Source organism: Peromyscus californicus, unplaced genomic scaffold, assembly GCF_007827085.1.
Source record: "Peromyscus californicus insignis strain IS unplaced genomic scaffold, ASM782708v3 Scaffold_17__1_contigs__length_78620276, whole genome shotgun sequence".
NCBI lineage: Eukaryota > Metazoa > Chordata > Mammalia > Rodentia > Cricetidae > Peromyscus > Peromyscus californicus.
This window is the reverse complement of record NW_026294469.1, coordinates 32,501,392-32,508,210: the sequence shown is the minus strand read 5'-3', so window position 1 is coordinate 32,508,210 and position 6,819 is coordinate 32,501,392.

The following is a 6,819-nucleotide window of genomic DNA, read 5'->3' as shown; positions in this document are numbered from 1 at the left end:
GAGCCATGTGGCAAGGTATAGATTTATAGAAATGGATTAATTCAAGATATAAGAACAGTTAGCAAGAAGCCTGCCACAGCCATACAGTTTGTAAGCAATGTAAGTCTCTGTGTTTACTTGGTTGGGTCTGAGCGGCTGTGGGACTGGCAGGTGAGAGAGATTTGTCCTGACTGTGGACCAGGCAGGACTGGAGAAAACTCCAGCTACACTCACACATGTAGAGACCAGAGATCAACACTGGATATTTTCTTCAATTACCCACTACCTGCTTTTTGAGTCAGATTCTCTGAACCTACAGCCCATCAACTCAGCTAGGATGGTTGGTCAATGAGCTTCAGAGACCTGTGTGTTTCTGCTCCTCTTCCATTGACATAGCTGAGATTATAGGAATGTGGCCACCATACCCACCTTCACATTGGCATCTTCAGGATTACAGTAATGTGGCCACCATACCCACCTTTTTATGTGGGTTCTTGGGTTTCAAAAGCTGCATGGTAGACACTTTACTGAGTCATCTCCCTAGCCTTTAGGTTCCTTAATTAGTCACACTATACAAAATAACATGTTGGGATGTTTTAAACAAAATACACAACTTCTTTCTCATTTTCTCAGCATCTAATACACTCCATCCTCATATCCATCTATTAGAGAATGCTAGGCACCTCTGTTTCCCTTAATTTGTGAATGAGTGAGGCTTCCAGTAAGATGCATTACACCATTTTAATTTCTTTACAAATACAAATGCAGACTTCCTTTTTTTAATCAAATAAATACTTAGGATATCAGATGAAGACAGCAATAAGAAGGGAGACACTCGACCAGCTCAAGATTTCTTCGGCTTCTCCCAGTCCCTGCATGTCACATCACCATGGTTCCCTAATTGATTCTACCTTCTTAGCAGTCAGTGGAAGGCAGCTGCTTCCTTCCACTTCCTTTCCCTTTCTTCTACCAGATGGACTGTGGTGATGGCCAGTGTAGCCAATTAACAATTTGTTTGATTGTCAGTGGAATCTTCCAGTGAATTAGACCCACGAATCAATTTGAAGGTGGTTTCTAGGTCATCTTTCTAAGTGGCAGATTCAGTTCTACACAAAGAAAAGTTTGATTTCAGGCCCAAGCGCTTCACCTTCAAGTTTGCCCCTGCTCTTTATAGGCTCCCCGGCAAGTGTGATGCAGAAACAGCCTGTCTTCTCTAAGCACAGGGGCAGTTGCTAAATATACAGTTTTGAGGTAGAAAAGTCAATGTAAAACCCCGTCTTTTACAATGTCTGATGTTCCTGTAGGTATAGCCATCTCAGAAGCGCCAGCTTCACTTAGAGATCCTGTATCCTATGTAGAAAGTTAGGGCTGGCCAACTCTATGACTGTATAACCGAAGAAATCTTGAGTTGGTTGAGTTATACACAGTCACACAGAATATCTAGGATATCATGGCGCTGTCATAGAATACACTCACAAGACTGCCCCAAGGCAGACTCTTAATAGAGTTGAATGTGCCTCAAAAGCCTATAACGTTACATTTCAAAGCTAGTCAGTCTTGACCCTCCTCCTACCTCACTCTTTTCTCTCTCCTGCCTCTCTGCAGAGTGAAACACCGCTAGCACAGGCCCATGAAAGGGATTTTTACTCTGGCATCCCAGTCAATGAGGAGATTTTCTGGCCGCATGTCCCATCCTATGTTCATTGTATTCACAAAGTCGAGTTGGCCTGAAAGAGGCAGCAAAAAGACCAGGCGCTGTGAAGTCCTATGCAGGACATTAGAGCCCTGGTTTGGCTCCAACGCTGCCACTAACTAAGGCTGTGGCTATGCCCTGCCCCATCCACCAGGCTTCAGTGTCCTCTACTCCAAAGTGAAGTGACTGGACCAAATGCTTGCCAAGGGCTGACCAGATTCAGAAGCCAGCCATTACGCAATCCTAGAAATAAAGGTGGGTGTCGTCACTGAGCTGACCTTCCTGGCCATGTGGTGAGACTTGGATCTGGTTTGAACCAAAGCGGAGGAAAAAGGAATGAGCATCTTCAAGGATGTCTAGCCACTAAATCATCGCCAGGCCTTGTGGTAGAAAATGTCACTCATTGACACCGTTGCCATAGTAACTGGAGTATCATTTGGCACTGGGGTTGGAGGAAGCTGTCAGGGGCTGTAATTTAAGAAAAACAGTTTTTTCTTTCTCACTGTGTTGTCTTAATTCTCTCAGCCAGCTATATTAGCAGCCTAATACATCATCCACAAAGAACACATACTAAATATAGATAGCTGTCTCACCAGACCCTCACCCAGGTAGCATGACCACAAAAAGATAAGCTCTGATAGTTCTGCTTCAAAAGTAACGTTTCTATGCTATCCACTCTTCCCTGATTGGGCCTGATTTCTGATCTATAAAACAGTATGGAGGAGGGAGATATGATGTCAAGTATCTTTCAGCATAATTATTCTAGCTAGAGATTTCCAAACGGACTGCTCAAAACCCATATCCAGCCCGTGGATGTGCTACACTCGCCCTGTGCTGTGAGAGCCATGTTACATGAGTGTTCTAAGTAAAACTTCGGAGTTATGAGCTGGAGAGACAGCTCAGTCAGTAACGTGCTTGCTGCACAGGCATCAGGAACTAATGCTCTTGCACCCTAGAAATCATGTGAAAATCCAGGTGTGGTTGTGCACACTGAGCAGAAGTATCCTCCGGGCTCACTGGCTAGCCAGTATAACCTACTTGGTAAGTTCTCAGCCAGTGAGAGATCCTGCCCAAAAACACAAGATGGGTAGTGTTCCTGAGGAACAACACCTGAGGCTGACCTATCATTTACACACACACACACACACACACACACACACACACACACACTTGAAGTTACTGAAATATTTGGATTATTCACAATATAAAACAGATTTCTGGCTTCTGATCAAAATAAGCCAATCTGCAAGGACTGAGCTGAAATCCTCTATGGCAACCCTCAGCTGGTACTGAGTACCTGTTTTCTCTGGAAACAGTGAATCTTTCAGCTCCCACTGTGCCTAGCACTCCTGAGCTCAGGTCAAAGTCAACTCATTTTATATCTAATTCCTGAACAGCATTTCTAAAACCCATCCTAACACATCTCTGCATTTATGCTTCCATTTTTGATCCTTTAATTTAAAAAAATTTAAAGATTTACTGATTTTTTATTTTATGTTTTTTTGCCTCCATCTATCTGTGCAACATGTGTACAGTGCCCACAGAGGCCAGAAGAGGGCATCAGATTCCCTGGAACTGGAGTTAACTAAAGGTTGTGAGCCACTGTGTGGGTGCTGGGAACTGACTCCAGGTCCTCAACAAGAGCATCAAGTGCACTTAACCTCTGCACCATCTCTCCAGACCCTGCTGTTACCATATCTAGGTTGAAGAGGGCATAAGCTCTCCCTGTATCACTGCCATCAGCTATCAATGACTTTATGTGGAAACAGCAACTAAGTCCTCTCACAGCCTGCTCTGAACAAGGAAACTGAGATGCCTTGGCTGGCACTCACGGTAATTGATGCTGGTAGTCCTCACGCTCCACATGCATCCTAGGTAACCCAAACATAAACCCCAGACTCTGTTACTAGTGGGCTACCCATAGCTTCATAATTATTCCCTTCGATTTGGTTTTTCCACACATAAAATAAGTTGAGTTCGCACAAAGATGGGGTTCCTTCTTCACAGGTCTGCATGGGGACAGAAGTGCTTTGTGGCTGTGCACAGCATGTTGCCTTCTAAAGCGCTAGACATTTTCCCACAGGTGTTCTTATTCCTTACTACAGAACATTTGAAATCTCTGCTCGTAATGTGAGGGATCGAGCTGCTGCCTGTGCTAATCATGTTCAATATCCACAACTCAGAAATATGGCTACTATTATGGTCGTCACCTCAAAGATGAGGAAACAATGCCTCGACCTGTTTAGGAATTTGTCTTGAGTCAGAACTGAGCTGCCAACCATCTGATTGCAAAGGATCCACTTTTAATGATGGCCCTAGAATATTCCATTCAAATACTCAACGGCAGTGAGAAACATCTCTGGAGGGCAAGCCTGTGCCCTTAGAGAGCTGAGGGAACAAAGCTTTCTATTTAGAAACCCAATACACATCTGGTGCTCACAAGACAACTTTTTAATTGGCTGCTTTTCTAGGGGGCTATTTTGTATTTTGTTTTTTGTTTGTGTTTTTGTTTTTGTTTTGACAATTCATGGATCCTTTTCCTCCATTGAACTGAATCACTCTTAAATTTGTATAGTCACCCACACTTTGACTTCTCCCAAATTTCCAGACATAGTGTAACTGAAGGAAATATTCATGATGCTGAAAAGGAACCTAGTACCACTGCTCTCCAGAATGTGTGTGTATATAGGCACCCATGTATGTACATGAGGTGTGTGCACATGTATTTACCTGGAAGTCAAAAGACAACCCCAGGTCTTCTTTCCCAAACTCCATTCACCTTGTTTCTTGAGACAGGGACTCTCACTACTCTCATCAAGTAGGCTAGCCTAGCTGGCCAGCAAGCCCCAGGGATCCTCCTGTCTCCACTTCCCAGCCCTACATTACAAGAGTGCGTACCACTCTTAGCTTTCTCACGTGGCTTCTGGGGATCGAACTCAGTTCTCATATTTGCATTGCAACTGCTTTACAAACCGAGCCACCTCTCCAGCAGTTTTCTGAAAAAGACTCCTTGACTGGAATTTGCTCATTAGTAAGCATATTAGAACATGCATGACTACATATCTTAGCACCAGACAAGTATATCTGTAGAAGCCAAGAATCACGAGAAGCCACAAAATTTAGCCTTACCAAATGTCCAATTGGACTTTGAAACAGAAATCTGTGTGCAAAAAAATCTTGTATCCACTATTATCCACATCTACAACTGCTGCATTTCCTTTTGCTCTTCCCTACTCACTGGTATGACTTTGGGAATGGTCACGAGGCATACAAGAGAGAGAGAGAGAGATGTCTGAACCTACTGGCCACTCAGTCATGCAAGCTGTGTAATCCATTTGGAGAGCAGAAAATGCCACCCTTCTTTTCCTCTCACCCTCTAGAGAGCTGTGGCTTTTGCTTCCCCCACCAGCAACCCAAGAAAGACAATAGAAAGCCGAAGTGCTCTCATGAAAAGGGCCAGTCTCACAGGTGCAGAGGTGCAGCAACTCTAGGATGCAGCCAGGGCCTGAGAAGGCATGGACCCCAATATCGCTCCGGTTCAGACCAGCCCTGACATGGTAAGAGGTATGAGACAGGACAGTGCATCAGGGCAGGATGTGGCAAGAGACTAACCATTCTCCCAGGACACATTCCCACTAGGTTTCTTCTCTGAAGATGATACCTGGTACGCATGACTCCTCTTGGAAATGCGTGGGTTACACTGCACATTTCTGCTCTTCCTGACCTGTAAGAACAAGACATTGTTGTTGCTAAAGTTTTCCTGCCTGGCCCACAGTCAGGACAAATCTCTCTCACCTGCCAGTCCCACAGCCGCTCAGACCCGACCAAGTAAACACAGAGACTTATATTGGTTACAAACTGTATGGCCGTGGCAGGCTTCTTGCTAACTGTTCTTACAGCTTAAATTAATCCATTTCCATAAATCTATACCTTGCCACATGGCTCGTGGCTTACCGGCATCTTCACATGCTGTTTCTCATCCTGGCGGCTGGCAGTGTCTCTCTGACTCAGCCTTCCACTTCCCAGCTTTATTCTCCTCCTTGTCCCGCCTACACTTCCTGCCTAGCCAATGGCCAATCAGTGTTTTATTTATTGACTAATTAGCAACACATTTGCCATACAGAACATCCCACAGCACATTGTCCTATGCTACCATGTCTCTCTGTGTCGCTTTCAGGAATTGAGGCACTCACCCAGATACTCCATGGAGCTTCAGCCAAGGGAAAGGCACCATTGAGATAGGAACTACAGAAGGTAGGAGAGGCTCCCCAGGCCCTTGGCAACCCTTTTGGGGGAGGGGGCATGCCACTTTCAGGTTTAAAAATGTTTGGTTTTTGTTTTTCCATTGTGAGTCCTTACCCATTCCAGAAGAGCCTTCTGAGATGGGGTGAATTAATCATTGCTTTCTGCTCTGTTTTCAGGGGAAATTTACTCTGATCTCACCAACGAAGCAGCCCTAGAATGAACCTCAGCAAAACAAAGATAGTAGAGCTGGCAGGGCTTGTTTCAGGATGGTCCCTCGGCTCTGGAGAATTCAGAGTCCAAGAACTGCATGCTATCTCTTCCTCCCAGTGCACAGCAGTGGATCACTGGCTACCCAGGAAGCACCAGAGAGGGAATAGGAGGGTGGAGAATCTAAGTCCAGTCACTGGACTCATTGGATCAAGAAGTCGGCATATAACAGCTTTTCTGACTTTTATGAAGTTTTCTCATTTTAGGGTGCTGTACCTACGTTTATGCATTCTTTTTTCCCCACTCCTAGAAAACGTGTTTTTAAGTCTCTTCATTTTCTCACCTTATAAGCTCGGGGTCTGACTCTGTTACTCTCCCCAAGGGTGTCTACATCCTAACACACCTGAGTGACAGGCAATTGGGAGGGACTGGAATTACATCTGGGAGTTTTAAATCCAAGTTTACCTTCTTTGGCCGGATGGGGTAAGGTTGCCTCTACAAGACTACACTGCCTTGATGGCAGACGTGGATTCCAGATGCGGCATAACACTGGTTTAATTTGCTTAAACGAATGAAGAATGAACCATTGACAGGGTTGAACTTCATAATGAACCTGATATGCATGAGTGCATGTGAGCTTTGGGTCACTCTGCAGAATTTTAAATCTGACTAAAAAATAATTTGAGTAAAAACTA